Source organism: Ammospiza nelsoni, chromosome 4 (genome assembly GCF_027579445.1).
Source record: "Ammospiza nelsoni isolate bAmmNel1 chromosome 4, bAmmNel1.pri, whole genome shotgun sequence".
Taxonomy (NCBI): domain Eukaryota; kingdom Metazoa; phylum Chordata; class Aves; order Passeriformes; family Passerellidae; genus Ammospiza; species Ammospiza nelsoni.
The window spans coordinates 22,525,248-22,543,508 of record NC_080636.1 but is presented as its reverse complement, the minus strand read 5'-3'; the positions used below and the strand labels follow the sequence as shown (position 1 = coordinate 22,543,508).

Sequence of the window (18,261 nt, the reverse complement as noted above, 5' to 3'; positions counted from 1 at the left end):
GGCACAGCACTGTTAATTGACAGAGTTTAAACACAGGAAATGTTCCCTAAAGGTTGCCTAGTCTGTATGCTCATTTTAGCTAAAAAACTTAAAAAGGACTTTTTGGATTTGGGCAGATGAAAGTTTTTATAAGGAAAGTAAGCATTGTTGCTGTCCAGGGCAAATGTAGTTTTTAAATTAAAAGTAGAGATTATAGGCCCACTCTTCTATATTCATGTAATTCTCTTTGTGCTGGCTGCTCACAGGGATACACTGAGTGGCACAAACTCTCACTAAACACCTATGAACTCAGTCGTGTGCATCACATCCCACAGTTAGCAGAATTGGTTATGCATTTAAAGCAGCTTAATCTAGAAATAGAAATTCTTACTGGGCTTTCTTCAGCAGCTTCTGTTTTCTTTCTTTAACCTAATTAAATGCTGATTTAAAATGCATTGACGACATCAACATTTGAATAAGATTATGGCGTGATGGTTCTAGGTTCCAAGCCTTTGAAATAAATAAAAGTTCTTTTCAAAGCATGAAATTACTTTTTCTTGCAACCCATTCCCTAATCTAAAAATCACTAATCCTGTGAGACTGACAATCCAAGCAACTGTTTAAGCCTGAAGCCTAATTTGGCCACAGACACGGCGCTGCTGTGAAGCAAAATAAACTTATAAGTAATCCAGATTTAAATCAGCACATCATTCTTTTATACAGAATTGCTTCAGTTTAGCTATGCTAGTCCAACACCACCCTTTTTCTTAGAGCTGTGAGTAGTACTCATTGATATTTCCACAAGGTGCTTTGGCAATGGTTTTGCAGCTGAAGCAATGCTGCTGTGGCATTTAATGCAGGCTGGGTTGTCACATTTGCAGTGCCAGGAGACCCCTGCTCTGTGCTACTGTGAGACTGCCTTGCTTGGCAGGTGTTGGGATTTGCCTGCAATATGCATATGCAGGACTGAAACCAAAGGGATAGCTTTAAATTGTGAGAGACATCCTCCCTGCCTGCAGTCTTTGTTCACTTCATATGTAAAGAGGGTCTGGAATTCAGGTATTTATTTCTCTGTTGTAGTTTTAACTGACTAACTGGTGCGACTTGTATGTAGTCCAGGGATTTTAAGCAGACAGCGCAATGAAAAGTTTTTATTATTACCCAATATTTCTTTTGATTTTACATCCAAAACCGTAAAATTTTGAATTTTTTCAGGATGTATCACATCTTGAATGAGCTTTATCAAAATTTTGATGTTGCTGAGGATAGCTAAGTCTAGCAAAGACTTCCTTTTTCTGCAATGCAGTCACAGATGACTGATATCAGTCCTTCAGTCATGTGTTTTCATTCTGTCAATGGATGATCCCTCAGCTTTGACAAAACCTATTCTTTGATGTTAAAATCAGTTAAAATCCTGAAGTTCAAGTATACATCCAAAGGAAATACTGATAGAGTGCATTTCTTTTACAAATCACATTTAACTGAGGCCTAAGTGATTTATGGGAACTAAGAATAAATAATACCTCCAGTAAGAACTTTTTTTCCTCTCAGCTGTTTAAACTCTTTCTCAGGTTCTACTGACAGGGATGCTTGTGTGGACCAGGGACTGGAGCCTGTAGGGGTGTGTGCTGTCCCTTGCAGCATTCTAAGTCTTTTCTTGTGGTGATTCACTGTACTTTCCAGATTTTGACATCTAGAGGCATTCCTATTTATTACAGATTTTTTTCAAATGGCATGTATTAATAAGGATGAGTAGGGAAAGGTAAGTCTGATTTACAAAAGCCACAAAGATGTAGCTTTGTTCTGGTTGAGAAAATGTAATTTTCTTGTGGTTTCTTTTTAAAATTATTTGTGAAAAGACTATTTCCCCTTTATAGCATGATCCTTGTGATGGTCTTTACCTATTTGAGAGAGCCTTGAGGTTCTTGGGCCCCTGGAAAAAATACCAGAGCTTAGTTTTTGTGCTCCTTCCCAGTCAGATATCCAAAGAACTGGGCTGCTGTCCCAGTTTGGATCACAGTGCTGGAAAGATGAGATGATGAAGAGACAGGCAAGTGGGTGAGTTACTATTGGAGACCCAGATAGCTGCTAGATTCTATCAAATCCTGCCTTGTTCATGTCAAAAAGACATCAGAATTCATTTCAGCTAGGATGGACAGACAAACCTGCATAAAAATATAGTCAGTGCTCTCCTAACCCTTCTGCTATTGGATCAAGTTTCAGTCTACACATCTCACTGTGCTGAGGTGAGGAAGGGGTCTGAAGGAATAAGATATTTTTGTCCTTTACAGGAAAGAAGGCCTTTTCACACTGTTCTATCTGGCATATTACCTCCTGAAATCCTTTAATTGTATCAAGCTGTATGCTTTATTTTCTCTGTGGCAAAATGTTCTTGCAAAAGTGACTTATGAGTGACTTGCTGTGAAGTTTCCTGTCACAATTAAATTTCTGTGATGCTGAACTGCTGCCAAGAGTTGGCCCTCTTCTCACCTATCCCTTGTGCTGCATGTATTCAATAGGAAAAAGTGAATTTGAAGCTTCAGAATGAACAAAAGCGCTGAAAACAACAGCAGTCTGCTGTGGCTAGAGTTTAACCCGAGTTCATAGGGTGAGAGGCTGTGGTCAGAGGCCTTGGCACCTGCAGAAAGCATTGCATTGCCCTGACACAGCTGGAGTGAGGGTGACCCCTGGCCCTGGGTGCAGCACTGAAGTGGCCCCTGGCAACAGGGAGGAGAGGTTTTCCCCAGAGGTGAGACAGCTCTCTGCTGATTTCCTCCTTTCTTCCTGTAACGAAGGTTGTGTTTGTTAGTCAGCTCCTCATTCAGGTGGTGTTTGTTAGCCAAAAACCAACATGAGAGTTTGCAAAACAAGCCTGTGGTTTTATCTGCAATACCTGTACTTGTGACATGGTGTTAAAACACCAGCACTGCTAAAGCCTGAACTGGGAGAAGAGAGAGAAAACCCTTCAAAATTGCTACCTCTAGAAAGGAACACTCTGCATGTGATGCTGTGCCAAAGGAACAAAGATTGGCTAGTTCAAGCCATATTGAAAGATCTGTTGTTTGGGTTTTTGTTTTTCATTTATTACCTCTTAAGATAGTAGAAAATTTTTCAAATGTGAAAGAAGTGTGGAAAATTGAGAAATGATGATTCCTTAGACAAAGCCTAAGAAGAAGGAAACAAGTGGCAAACATTAATATGAGGACAATCAGCAGTGTGTTTTGGGTGGAGCAATGATTGGGGAGGACAGCTCTGTGATGAACAGGCCTGACTGACTCCCAACAATCTGTGCTTCCTGCTGGCCCTGCCTGTGCTCTGTGCTGTTCTGGATGTGTGTGCACTGCAGGAGAGCTCTGGTCCAGCTCCAGCTGCAGTCCAGTGCCATTCCATGGCAGAACAATTCACAATTCCCTGCCTAGCTCTATGGGATATCTGTTTTTTTTTTATGCATGAGACACTGTCTAGCAAAATCTGTTTAGTTGTCTTTAGTCCTGGTACTGGGCTTGACAGCAGCATGCCACTGGCAGATCCATTCCATCTGAGCAAGGCAGTTTGACAGCTACATTATTCAAAGCAACCTAAAGCTCACAAAGCTGGTGTTTCCTTGACTTTGGAGAGTCCCTGCTGCTCTGGGTGAGCTCTGAGCCACCTCATGCCCAGTGCAGACACTGGAACCCACTGCTGCCAAAGCCACGTGAGGCAGTGGTCACCACAGGCTGTGCAATAACCTCCTGATGACACCCATCATATGGGATTTCAGGTACCTGCAATTATGTGCCTCCCAAACCCAAAGGGATTAAAACCCAGAGCATTTATTTCTCAGGGATAATGTATTCTTTAACAATAAGCAAGATGGAATTGGGTTGTGCCTCCTTACTCTCCCTAAAGCAAGGATGTGCTGGAAGGCTGGATCCAATCTGGAACAGTCTGGTAATCTATAAATTAAAAATGGTTTAAATATGGTGGGTATCATGAGGTGTGTCTGGGACAGCCAGAGCAGTGAGGCCTTTATCCCCGGTGCTTGTAGATGCTGCTGTGGCACAAACAAGGAACTGCTGCAAAGCCCTGATGGCAGCTCAGAGCCAGGGCACCTGGAGCCTCCTTGCCAGGGGAAACCCTGCAGGAAGGGAGGGGCAAAACCCCAAATCAGAGTGGGAGCTGGGCAATGGTACACTGGGACTAACAAACACCTCGGAGTCTTGCAGGTGTCTCACCCTGCTGCTTCAAAAGGCCATCCATGGAAAGCTTTGTGGTAATCAATTGCTGTCTTTCCTCCGTAAGGAGCCCTTCAGGCCTCCTGGAAAGCAAAGGAAGGGCCTGGAAAAAGTAGGGTAGAGCTCAGGCTTGCCTGAAGCAGAGCCTTTCTTACCAGGTCTTTCAAAAAGGTTTATTGGCATGAAGGCTAAATCATTTTTGTGTTGTGTTTTGCTGGACTAAAAATACGTTGTTTCTCAGTGGGAGAAAAGCGAATTGGTTCAGTAAGATTTTCTCAAATCAGGCATTTCTAGCCTTTGTTTTCCACATAGGTGTGTTATTTTTCCCTTGGGAGGAAAGTATCAAAGGTGTCTCTGTGTGGGAAGGTGGCATGGGAGGAGGGTGAAGCTAGTTCTGCAAACATGCTTATTTCAAATACCAGCCTAGAGAGAGGCTGCAGATTTTTGGAGACTGGGCTCCATGTGGTGGGTAGGAGGGGGTTTCTGTGCTATTGATTAATTTCAAATTGTGTGGGATTTTCCTGGCATAAATGCATAGGGTCTTTGCCAATTTAAACTTAATTTTCCTTCTGTCAAAGGAGCTGCAAAAGCTGTGTGAAGAGGATGTTTTGGGGATGAAGGACTCCAGAATCTGCAGGCCTTGATGGAATTAACCTTTCCATTTTGTTTGGGAGAAGGAGCGTGACTTTTCCTGGGCATGTAGCTTCTTTTGCAAGAAACTTTCTTTTCCAGAGCCTTACTAGGAAACTCTGTATGGAGCACAAAATGCTTTTTAAAATCTATCTTTGAATATTATACTCCTTACTGAGAATGACATGGAGATGAGGAAAACCAAACCAACCTGAATAAAGAACAAATCCTGCAGGGTGGCAGTACACTTGTACAGGGTTGGGAAACAGAAGATCAAATCTAGAAAACAGGAAGCTCTTAGTGGACTCAGTCCTTGGGTTAGAGAGTCTGTGCCAGTCTCTGGGTGAGCTGCTCACCCGAGTTAGCACTGCACAGTGAGTTCTGTGCTCAGAGCAATATTGCAGGCTGCAGGAATGTGAGATAAACTAGAATTGTACCGGCCAGAAAAAGGTCTGTTGTACTGAACAAAGAAATCTCAGTCTGTTATTAACTTTATTTCACGTCAAGAGCAGAACATACAAATCCAGGCTCTTTCATGGCGTGATACTGAATGATACAAGCCCTGCAGCACAGAGCATACCACTGCTGGATTTTTGGTCCTAAATGCACTTCAGAGAAATTCAGTCAGGTTAAGTTTATGCTAACGAACACTCATTTAATGGAGCTGTTACAGCAGTGCAAAGCACAGGTTGGCAATAAGCCATGCTCCTGGGGTGCATCTCAAGTACTGGCCTTGTAAAGCATTTTTTTGCACATTTCTCTTTTTTACGTCAAGCTAGAATGATATAGAGAATAAAAAAGAATTTCAGAAAATAAGAAGAATCAGTGGTTTACAAACATCATAATTGCATGACAGAGGCAATTTTAACATATGTAGCAGCTTAACAGGGTGAAGAATCAGCAGATTTGGGGGGAAATATGAGCATTTAACTTCTTGGAGGGCAAATAGAACCCACAGGGAAAAGAGACAATGTTGCTTTCTCTATTTCAAAGAAAATTTATATTGGAATAGATGATAGATGGAAAAAATTGCATTTTCTGTGGCTGTAAGAGTTCAAGTTATAACTGGATTTTCAAATTGGAATGGAAACAGAAGGAAAAGGGACTGGAACCTGTCTATAGATAGCTTGAGTTTGCAGAGTTACACCCTTGGTTTGTCACTGCTAGCCCAAAGTGAGTCCTACACAAAGGAGTAGGTGTGACCCACAAAGCACATGCTATAAATTCATTGTTCAGACAAAACCTGTGTTTTCCTGGCAAAACTGAAGCAGAAGATGATGAATTAACAGCTTGGCCACCTGCCCAAATTCATAGATCCTAGCAGGTCTGAGAATCAGACGGCTATGCACAGGCATGATGTGTGGGCTAAGGCATACACAGAATAATGGATTTTGAGAAATGAAAGTAAAACCTGGAGAACAATATACTTGGTGCAGAAGAGTCAGGTTTGAAAGAAAAAAATTATTTTGCTCATTTCAAAAAACAAACCTCACCGAGTGATAAAAATATTTTTGTAATTTTCTTAATTATTCCTTATTCTTGTTGCTTTTTAATTGGGTCATAACATGAAATCCAGATAAGTCATATGGCTTGCATTGTGACACCTGGAGAATATGCTTTCCTCATAAGAAGAATTTTACATGTTGTGGGAGCAAATTTAGTTTATTCTGTGAGCAAAATAATAATATTGTTGATTATGTCAGGTATTGGTGGTCCAGAGTTCACATAAATGCCTGGCATGTTAGGGGCAGCAATTGTTTGTGATCAGGTATTTCAGTGAGTGGTGAGGCTGAGGTGTGCCTGGCTTGCTATTTCTGAGACAATCTTGCAGCCTGTAATCTAGAACTGCTTCGACCTAGACACCTCTGGGGCTGCTTGTGAAGAATCAAGTATGTGCGCTAAAATTAGGAATCCTTCTAAAACAGTATAAGCTATGTAATTCAGCTTCCTTATCAGATTTTATCTGTGTCTTCTCTCAGATCAGACAGTCTGAAAGACATTAAAACACCTTATGCATTTATTTTTCTTTCAGCTTTTTTTTGGGGGGGGATGTGGTGATGGTGGAATAGGGTGTGTCTTTTCCCCCAGATTCACTGCTCAAGATGCTCTCCTACACAAGGCTGCTTTTACATAACAAGTGTGGGAAAAATACCAGGATGCTTTCTTTTAACCTCGTTGTTCCTGAACATTTGACATAAGGATTGGTCAGAGAGTAGAAAAGCATAGTTACAGAAGACTGTGACAATGGATAACAAACCTTTTAAAACAGAAAAATACTCAAAACAATTATAACTCATACTCAGAAATTTTCAAGCAATGACTCTGATACAATACTTTAATAAAGGCCTTTTGATTCAATGAACTTTTCTTTGCTTTTAAATACATCACTCAGATTAAAGTGTAAAGCATAGAAACAATTTATTCTAGAGCTCTTTAGAGTGCAGGTGAACTTTTCCATTTGGTTATTTTAAACCAATTTCCTTCACAGACATTGAGTGATGATGGGTGGCTAAGGGAATGATTACACGCAACAATTTCATGAACAAGAGCAAAGAGCTCTTACATTATAATTGCAATAACTATTTCTTAGAACAAGGCAGATCCAAAGTATTGACCACTGCATGAAAAAGGTCTGAATGTTGCTAAAATGTGATAATGGTGAGATAGCAGTGAAATACAGCTGCATTTCTGTAGTATTATTGAATTGCTGATCTTGATTGCATTTGCAACCTTTTTTAGTCTCTCAGTAAAACAATACTTGAAAACTATAGGAAAGGATTCATTGCCTTAAAAGACTTAGTTTGTCTGGCAACAAGACAGCTTAGTAATTTTTTCTTCCTTTAATCCTGTGGCAAAGAATGGGCTATATTCACCAAAATTGTCAATGAAGATTGCTCAATCAGGTCTAATTTGCTGGAGTATGTTTTGTCTGTGGAGTTGTTCATGATGCTGTACACCAGGCTGACATTTCCAGCAGAACTCCTTGCTCCAGGGACTGTAAATGGTGTGTCTCAGGTCACACTGTCATAAAGCAAATATCTGCTGCTTGTGTTGGAACTTTATTTATTGGTCAATCTGACGTATTGCCTTGTGACAAAAAAGTCACTGGGTTGGATTTTTAAAGAGTGTTAGTCTCTAGAGGCAGATTTGGCTGTCAGGGCATTTGGGAGACTGGGTTCAAATTCTGCCTCCTACCCGGAGGTGGGGGCTGATTTCCCTCCTTGCTTCTCCAACCTGGCTTTCCCCCACATGGAAAATCTGGGTAGCTATGTGCTCTGAGACAAATAGTTTCACTCTCCAGGAGGAAAGACCAGCCACACTGATTTCTGTGGTGCCCCTGTAAAGCTTTATTGTGGAAGGATTGCAGGGAAATGAAGGCAAGCTGAGGCTGGAGTTTGATGGATACCAGGTACTGGTAGTTGGCTGTGAAAACAGCAAGCTGACCTTTCCCTGCCATCTAGCTTTTTGCCCTTGGCTTTCCTCTGTTTTCTTAAACTGTCTTTGAGGCTTTTTTATCATCTGAACCCTAGCAAATCCCTATGTTTTTACTCTATATAAACAAAAAGTGAATGAAAGTGTTTTATAGAAGGTAATTATTGTGACAATTGCACTGAGCATTAGTTTTTAAAGTATATTGGTAAATACAAACTAGCCTTTTAGCAATCTGTGTTCAATTCATCCAACGCAATGGAAAACTCTCCTGAGTAGTTATAACTTAAAAAGAGATGTTAGAAAGACAAAAATTGCAAAAATTGGACATGGCATATGGTAGTAGCTCCTCAGGCCCCTGGTAGCCTTCCATTCAGGGCTGATGGCTGTAGTTTTTGATTCATTTACATTGAAAATGAAATCTTATGGTATTCTTGGTGTTTATCTCTTTATCTACATTTGCCCCTGAAATGGTGCCTGGCTGAATCTGCATCATCTTTTCTGTGCAGATTTTGCCTGCTCACTGCTAATGCTCAGTGGAGACATGCACGTACTCCGACAACAGAATTCAGGGCTGATCTCCAGCCATGCAACATCTGCTAAATTCACATGGGGAAAGGGAATATAAAAACAAATACAGAAAGGGCACAGCTACTGAGATGGTAAATATTGTTTTTTCCATGCCACACCCAAACCAGAAATAGAGACAGAGGAGGCCTTAACAAAGCTTGATTCAGGTTCCTGACAGCTGACAGCAGCTGCGTGTTTTCCACTGGGCTGTAGGTGAACGAGACTGCCAACTTCTAAAGCATGAATTAGCCTGAGACTTAGGCTTCTTTTACTACGAGTAGACCAGAAGTAGATGAGAAGAACAGCTCCAAGGAAATGTGCAGTGCTAAAGTCATGTTAGTGTGATTGTTATCAAGCTTACTTGCCATAAGAGAGGAAGAGTGGATAACCCTCTTTTTGGAGGTAATAAAAACTCCACTGTACTGCAATGGGACAGTGTCGAGTCACTGCCTGGGCAAGTGGAGCAGCTGCCAAGGGAGCCTGGACTGGCTGCAGTGCCAGGACTGGGAGCTGCCCCTGCACAGTGGGCCTGGGTCCTGGAGGGGGGATTCCTGCACCAGCTCGGCTGTGGGAAGGAGCACACAGCCAGAATGGAGAGGAGGAAATTGCTGGGTGGCTGTGCCAGGGCATAGGTGGTGTTCTGCATCCTGGGCTGTTGCACAAAGCTCAGGTGCTTAATAAGGTAGGTAAAGCTGGGCACTCCCAAATCTACTGCTGATAAAACAGGGTTTAAAAGTGGCTGTGGGTTGAAGGGGGAAGTGAGTGTAAGAAATATAGTCCAGTCTACACATACAGTCATTGCAATAAATTCAGTGGGGAGGGTAGGTAGTAGGGGAGGAACAGACCTGCAGCCTGGTGTGCCCTCAGGACTTGTGGCTCCACATGGCTCATCTGGGTCACTCCCTGCCTCTCCTGCCTGAAGGCTGCTGTCAGGTGCTCTGCATCAGAGTGTATCATAAGAGCACATCAATGCTAACCTGCCTGGAAAAGGGCCTTAACATCCAGATGCGCCTGCTCTGAGCATGGCAGATTGGACAGATGTGAAATAAAATGTTTTGTTATGGTCTGGAGAGTTTCTGTCCAGCACAGGCAAACCTGTGCTGATGCCATTCTGTTTCTGCTGGCAGCACTGTGCTGGGTAGCACTGGCCCCATTTGCATCACGTTATTTCTTTTCTCCCGTCCTCTGCTGGCAACATGAGGATTTGATACTGACCCTACTGGAACCACTGAGAAGAGTTCCCAGGGTGGACTTCATACTGAAAGGGTTTTTAGTCATTGGGTGTGTGTTATTCTTGACATGGGGTACACTTGTGCTTGTTATTAAGCTCCTTCAGAAAAGCAGATTGCCTGCAACAGCAAGGCATTGGACCTTGTTTACACAAATTCATACAAATAACTGCTCTTTAATAGAAAAACATAACTATATTAAAGAGCTGGAAGTGATGTAAAGTTGAGCAAAGTCAAGCTGGTAACATTAAAAAGAGTAAGCCCCAATGAGAAAGCTTACTCTTTCCTTGCTGTCCTAAATGGAAAAGTAACTTGTGTGAATTAATAATAGAATATTCAACCAGAAAAGTTTTTCTAACCAGAAAGCATCTGTGCCTTTGCAGCAAACATCTGTGACAGAAGTGAAAAAAAAAAAGGGAGTTAAATAAACTTGTATGAAAATGGCAGACAGGAAAAAAGTCACACAGAAAAAAAACCAACTTTGGCCTTTTTTCCCCCTGCCTCCTGCTGTAAGTGATTAAAGGTTTGGTATCCACGCAATGTATTCAGTTCTTAATATAATTTTGAAGTCCCTCCATATGTCTAAGTGAAAGTGACCCAGAGGAGAACTTACAGGAAAATTGCTGCCCTTTTTCCCCCTTTTCCAGCAATCCTTTTTGACTTTTCTACAGTAACTCAATTATTTTGTCCATTTTGATATCAAACATTCAATAAGTAAAATTACATTGTGTTTTGTGCCTGTTCTCCTTAGCAATACATCCTGCTTGCCAGCCCTGTTCTGTAGGTCAGTAAAAATCAACAGTTTTCATGCATCATTGCTTGGACATGAAGTTTTGCCATCATGCTGGATTTGGACTGCAGCATGATCAGGTGCTCAATGAGGTGCTCCTGGTTAAGGAGGGGTGGGATTTGGTCACCTGCTCTGGTTAGCTGTGCCCTCCCCATCATCACTGCTGTGTGCAAGGCATGGGCATACTCTGCTGACAGGTGATCATGTAAAATCCTCAGAAAGGCAGGGTCTGAAGGAGAAATTTTAAGTTCCAAACAAATATTTATTGCCTGACTACATTTCCTCATGTTTCAGTGGGTTGAGTGTTTCCCCTCCCCGTCCTTTGTGAAACACTATTGGTGAAAGATGTGGACAATGCTGAGGCTGTGTTGAACTGGATACAGTGCAAACACAGCAAAAGACCATCCCTTCCTGAAAGAGGTGAAGAAAGGCTTTCCTTAGCTTTCATTCAGTAAAGTCTGAGAGCAAATACTTCTAGCAGGCTTGTTTCCTTGAGGTCGGGTACAAACAACAGTGTAGTTAGAGAAGGGCCTCAACACTCACAAATGTTTGCCTTGCAAGGTGAACCACTTTTAACCAGGTTTTCCAAGGAAGGAAGTAACGATTCCCTTCACTTGAAGATTTGCCCTGTCTTCCCACCTACCCAGAGCTGTGCAAAAATCATTGGGTTGATTTTCAGTACTTGCCTTAAATGTGGTACAAGTCCCCTGAGATCTGCAAACCAGAAGATCTGGATGGTCTTTTGATCAATGTTTGTCTTAACTTTGGGGTAAAGAGAAAACTATTCTAAACTTCTGACAGTGTTTTGATTTTTATATTTACTTGGCTTTCCCCAAAATTCTAGAGAAAAATTCTCCCTTAGGTTTCTAATTATCTCATTTTCCATGAACGTCTCTCTTCTTTTGGTTATGAGCAGTAAGTATTTGTTTTGTGTCTTCCCTGTGAAACAACACTACATTTGGGTCTACATTGATGTGACAAAGCAAGAAAATAGGTTCCTTTGTTTCATCAGAAAAGAATGAAAGGTAATAATTAGAGCAGTACAAATTTCTGCGCTAAGAGTAAAATTGTGGGCATAAAAAAAATCAGAACTACTAGAATGCTTTGTATTCCTTTCTTTAGGAAAGGAATTAAGGAAAGCTCTCTCTCATTCAATGGCCACTCTCTTTTCGGTCACAGAGTAACTTCAGCGTGCATTGTACCTTCCACCCTATAAAGACACTTTGTGTAATTAATGTTCAACAAATTTAACTACTGAGCTACTAAGCTGGTTTACCATGACACATGCAGCTTGTACAAACATTTCTTAGAAAAAACTGGCCAGGGCAGGCTGCTTTTCATGCAGTGCTCTTCTCAGTGAAAGCCTGTGGCTGCCGGTTGATTTGGAGGCTGCGGTGTTCCTCTCCTGAGATATAAATGTAGCTTAGCAAATAAGCCCCTTATCTACAACAGTTTCTGAATAGATTTTTGTAAATAATATAGGCTCAGAAGTCAGTTACAGTAGACTCAGCAGTCCTTTGAAGTGCATTTGTTTATTGCTGCATTCCCATCGGCACAGTTGGGAGCTGCTCTGTCAGGACGTTGGTACAATGAGTTTGATGAAGAGATACTTCATGGCTCAGGCTGATCTAGGCTGTGTTCTCATCTTAGCCCTCCTCGACATGAGACCTACTATGTTTCAAGATAGGCACCCTGAAAGTGAATGACAATTTTTTAAGTGTCCAAACTTGTTTGGACTCAAATTTATTTTAAATACTGGTAAAGAAAGCTGAGCGCTTTCCCAAAGAAAGCTGAGTGTTTATCTGAAGCAAGTTGTTTTAGATAGTATTATTCTCCACTTCTTTTAGTACCTCCTAGAATTATGTAGAAACAAGAAAAAGAGAGGTGTTTTATAGAATGGACTGTGGAAAAATGACATTACCAGCAATCAAGACCCAACCATTGTAGGAAAACAATAAACAACACTTGCTGCTTCTGAGCAGTGGGAATCCTCAGGATGTGGCAATCCTGATGCACTAGAGATCTTTAGTAAATTTGGATTGTATAACCATCTAGAATGCAGTCTTTAAATCCTATAGAGGTATTAAAAAACTGAGTATTTACAACACTGTCTGTAAACAATTACAGTTTAACAAAAATTGTGACGAGGAAAAGATTTTTGTGATAAAAATGCTAATGCTGTAGCCTGAAGAACTCAGTGCAAGTAAAAAAATTAACTCCTGAAATATTGACAGTAATTGTCAGTGAAACTTCATTGTGCCACTTGAAAGCTGATATGCTTTAATGCAATTTAACTTCTCAATTTAAAATAAACTGGTTTTCACTGACTTTCCTCTTACTCCGTATTTTGTTATTTTATTCTTCTTTTGTGGTACACTGTAGTACTCTGCATCTATCTTTCATTTGCTTTTGTAAGATTTTTTTTTTTAAATGTACCAAATTCTAGGAGGGGAATTTAGAAATCATGTAAGTTCATTGAGGAAGTAAAATCCATAAAAATACAGTAGGATTGGTGTGGGTGAAACAATGTGCAATTCACGATATAAGGAAGTTAAAAGAGTTCTAATTCCCTTCATTTCAGACATCAAAGACATATTAACTCCTTCTTTACCCCACATACTACAACTCAACCATTCCAACAACTAAGAGATCTCTAAAAACATTGCTTTTTAAGGTTTGGCTTAAAAACTGTTTTCTTTGGATTTTCACTGAGCCAAGTCTATTTCTTGAGTGTAAAAACAATCCTGACTCTACAACAGGTGGAACAAGTGAGATCAGATATTTTCAGTATAATGTTCTTAGACTGTTTTGAAAGGTAGAAAACAGAATACAAAATATGCCCTGTAAACAGTTTCTCTAGAAAGCACAATGATAAAAGTTTAAAAGAACTCTTCCTACCTGTAGCTTTTGTGTGGATCAGGAAGTGTAGCTTTTCCTGATTACAATCTTCCATGGCTTAGCTTGGCTTCTGCATTTGAATGTTAAATATGTAAGAATGCCTTGTTTAGCTTGGGAGTTTGCATGACCTCTTAATGAGACACTGTAGTTAGTGTCATTGGGTATTAAGGTGTCATGTGACTGTAGAGGAAAATAAAATCCTTTAAAGTTTGCATTTAATACTTCCTAGAATCTGTAACCCTTTACCTGCAAGCTGGATAAAAACTTGATAGAACTCACCGTTTTCTGGCCAGGGATAAAAGAAGGAGAAGCGGAAGAACACGTGCCACGGAATTCCTTTCCTCCGGGACAGTCACAACGACCACAACAAAGCCTGACAGCGTGTTCACGCTGCCATTTGCGTATTCTTTAAAATAAATCTCCCTATATCACAAACAGTGCTGGAGGGATTTGGCAGAAAGTTCCTCTGTTGCATGTTGCCTGGCAATGACATTTATTCCCCACTGTTTTGTGTGATTCTCTAAAGAGAAATTCAGCTCTGAGATTTATTTGCAGGCATCGTGTCACATTTACCTTTGAAAGGTACTGACTTTTCCTGGAATCATTTTGATTTGAGTGTGGTGTTTCCTGAAGTGATAGAAAAGATGTTCTGTTGCCACAAGCAGTTGAGAGAGTTTTCCCTGTACAGGAGGAGAGGTGTAAGTTAGGCAAGCACCTGGGTCGTGTGTGATCTTTAACATATGTTGGTGTACCTGGAAACTGTAAAACAACCTTCTGGAAAGAACTGGCACTAAGATTGCCTGTGTGGCAGCTGGGGGGTGCAAAGCAGGGCTAACAAAGCCTTTTCCATAACTGAATGCCTTAGGGTGTGGTTGTTGGTGTGGTGGGGGTTGGTGGTGTTGTTTGTTTGTTTTTTTTTTTTTTTTTTTTTTTTTTTTTTTTTTGTGGTGTTAAGCCTCATGGAATCACTGAAATGAAGTTTGGCTGCTGGCTGCTGTACCGAGTAGGCGTGCTGTAGTCACTCTAAATAATGCCCGATTCGCAGTTGCCTCCCTGCCTTGCAGGGATTGCATCCTCGCCTTCCCTGAGGAAGGAGGGTGCTGGATGAAGGTCACCAAGGGCTTGGTTTGCCCTGCCGTGCCTCCTTCCCCCCGTATCCTGGCAGGGAGCTGGAGCCGAGGCTGTCAGTCTGCTGTCAGCAGCGGGCTGGGGCAGGCAGGTGCCTGCCCGGAGCAGGGACTTGGATGCACCACCTGGCACCTGCAGGAGCCAGCACACATTGATTTCATCTGCCAGCAAAGAAATCAATAAAAGCTGCTTTGGATAGTCTTATTTTAAGCAGACAAATAAGTCATAACGTGAAGACCAAGCACCATTTGCAGGCTATGAGCTAGTGTGCTGCAAAGCTCTGCAGCAGGTCTTTGGCACATTTTAAATATTTTTTTTCCTGCAAACAATTAGTTTTAGCTGAAAATGGACTTGAAGCAGGAAGTTTCTTTGTACAAAACGTTCACTAAACCCTCCAAAGGCTTTCTGGTCAGTAAATAAAGAATTGGCAGGCTAACATATCCCCAGGTTGTGAGGAAGGGTGATGGAGGTGGGAGATGCACAGAGGTGAGGGCTGTGGATCTGCAGCTGTGGGCAGCCCTGTGCATGGCGTGTGCTTGGACTGGCCTCATAGTCCTGCCCAGCTGGAGTAACCCCATGGCCAGCTCTGTGGTATTTTGCCTTCAGTGGTATTTTACATTGTTCTTGTGGCTGCTGGTTAATGAGGTGGGCTGCAGGCCGAGATATGTCCAGTCAAAAAGCTGCATTTTAAGCCAGGAGGCCTCTCAAAGCAAACACAGTGAAGCTGCCTTCCCCCCTCTCCTGCTTGGCATCCTTTTCAGACACCTTCCATGGCTACTCTATTTTTTGTTCCACAGACTTTTCATTTCTGAGATTTCTCGAACCAGCACCCAGTATTCCTGTCTCGTAGAGCAGCCCCTCTTGCAATCCCAACCTTGCTGTGCTGCTGAAACCTATCGTTTTCTGTGAGTATGTGCAAGCTGCTGGGATCCTTTTGGGTTGATTGCCTGACAGGTTTTCACAGATGTGTCCTGCAGGAAACGATCACTTGTCTCACCAATCCATAGTGCTTGTTCAATAACACGGGTGTGACACTTTTTCAAAGGAAAAGTAGTTGAGACATTCAGCCTCCAGAAATCCTCTTTTCCCTCTAATCTCATTCTTGTACCTTAGTCCACTGTTTTGGCTGTGGTTTTCTGGAGAATGCTCCTGCTGAGATAGAAGGCTGCCTCGAAAAAGTGCAGCGTAAAAGGGTAACTTTGTGACTTCATGTGCTATTGTCAATGTGATATTACAGTGGGAAGTGCTGGGCAATTTACTAGCAAGCAATGGGATAATGCAGACAAATGGCAGTAAACTATCCAGTTGCTTTGGGGATGTTCTGTTCTCATCTGTGCTACAGCATATCTGGATTTTTGCTGCATCTCTCACCTTGCAATTCTGTGTATTTCACTTTGAATATGCTAACTAGATCTATTTTAGTCTAGAAGCTTTCTCACATGCACTGAAATGCATGTGTAATCAGAGATGTAGTAGGAGAGCAGGCAGATGATTTTATTTATCAGTACTATGTGGTGAAAGCTCTGACAGTGGGAACATGTGAACATGCCTTAAATCCATTTTTGTACATTCCCTGCTGAGGCTGGAGAGGAGACCAGTGAGCTGCCACCAAAAGAGCAGGTGCTGCAAATGGAGAGTGTACTGTGGCTGGGATCACATCAGGGGCTTTGCGGAGTTGCGACAGAGCCTCACCCACCCTGGCAAGCAGGGCAGCACAGGTCTGGGGCGACAGGACAGCAGAGGCAGGGAGAAGACCCCGGTAGGGGCAGATTTCAACAGTCACTTGGGGAAAGGTGTGATTTTAAGAAGGGCATGTTATACTGGACAGGAAACATTCCCTCACACTCTTCTGCTTACTGGCCTCTGTTTTCAGGTGCATTGAGCACTGAATAGCTTGTCCTTGATTGTGAAAGACCCCTTTTCACAGAAGGGTCATGGTTCAAACTGCTCCTTCTGGAGAAATAATATGGTAAAAGGCTTAATCCTGCCTTGGGAAGGATCATGATGACTATTCTTGCAGCCTTTGACCTTCCTGTTGAAACTGAGAATTGAGATTATGAATTGGACCCACACTGAGAGCATCAGTTCATGTCATAAAAGTCAGGAGATTACCTCCAAAATGCAAGGAATGATGTTCTGTAACCAGGCTGGAAAGGTAAACCACAGGAAAAAATGTAGCTCACTGGTCTCCCTGCAGCCATGTGGTGATCTAGGAAGAGTAATGTCCATAACAGGTTACAAGAACCTGAAGTAGGTTATATTTGTAGCATAAATACTTTATAACGATTCTTAGTAACAAACCCTTGTTAATGAAACCTATCCAGAGGCCCTAGTCCACACTTGGATGACTACATGATCAATTTGATGATTATATTAAAAATGCAATGATTATAATAAAAATATTATATTAAAAAATAGAAGAAATAAAAATAGATTTCAGAAGTCTGTCCTTGTGCAGTCTTAATATTTATACTAAAAGAGGTATTTTTAAATCTTTAATCAACAAAATGAAATGATGCAGATTGTTGTTAACAGCTTTATGGAAGTGCCCCAGAGGACCCATTTTATGAAGAATTATGCAGACACATTAATAGTTTTTGACAAAGAGTAAACTCTCAGGTTTTTAAGCTGGAACAGCCCCCTCTGCATACAAATCCCATTTCAGCAATCAATGTTTGCTTTAAATTCTTATTGCGAAATGGACAATACTTTTTTTTCTGCAGGTAAAGGGCTTGAGTGTTCCTCATGGAAAAATCAGAGCTGGGGAAACCTGAATGCAAATTTTTCCAGGCTACATGTTAACCCACATTCTGATGTTATCTGATAATAATGTGAAAAAAAGTCGAATGGCCACAGGCTGTTTGAAATGAAGTCACGGGCCATGCATTCCCCAGCTGTGGTGCAAAGGAAATGACTGATAAAAATATTTTTTCTAGCTGACCTCTGGCTTACCTTTGTCTGCCTAAGAATTTCCGGCTAATTCCCTGTTAAAGCTTTCTTGCAGCTACAGCCTCCTATTCCTAGAATCTTCTGTGTCAGAAAATACAGACTCCACCTGAGCTTGTTTATAGATGCACTTTGTCTAAATGATAAATGAAAGCTTTGTTCTAGAGATGCCAACAATGCTTCTTACCAAAAAGTAAATTGCACTATTCCTATGTAGGGGTAGAACAGCACTTGGTATTTGGATGGCTCATTATTGGAGAAAGTACTCTGTCTCAGTACCACTGGATACACATACTTGGGGACAGATTTGTGAAGGGCTGTGGAGCAGTCACTCCTGCAGTAGCAAGTATCAGCAGCCTGAAGCCACTCAGAACCCTGTGTCTGCTGCATAGGCTCAATGTGAGGAGTCTGACCCCTGAGAAATTGATACAGCAAGCTGAATGAGATA

At 41.6% G+C, this 18,261-nt stretch overlaps 1 protein-coding gene across 3 annotated transcripts in view; it reads right to left on the bottom strand.

Moving 5' to 3' along the window:
- Positions 1-13,836, bottom strand: part of C4H4orf19 (chromosome 4 C4orf19 homolog) — a 40,409-nt gene extending 26,573 nt beyond the window's left edge. Inside the window, exon 1 of one of the 3 annotated variants that reach the window (XM_059470554.1) lies at positions 13,740-13,836. The gene's annotated coding sequence lies outside the window, so the exon portion shown is untranslated. Of the gene's footprint in view, positions 1-3,067; positions 3,109-13,739 lie in introns of those variants that run through there. The other 2 variants (XM_059470557.1, XM_059470556.1) reach the window with 2 other exon arrangements.
- Between the last annotated feature and the right edge of the window lie 4,425 nt (positions 13,837-18,261).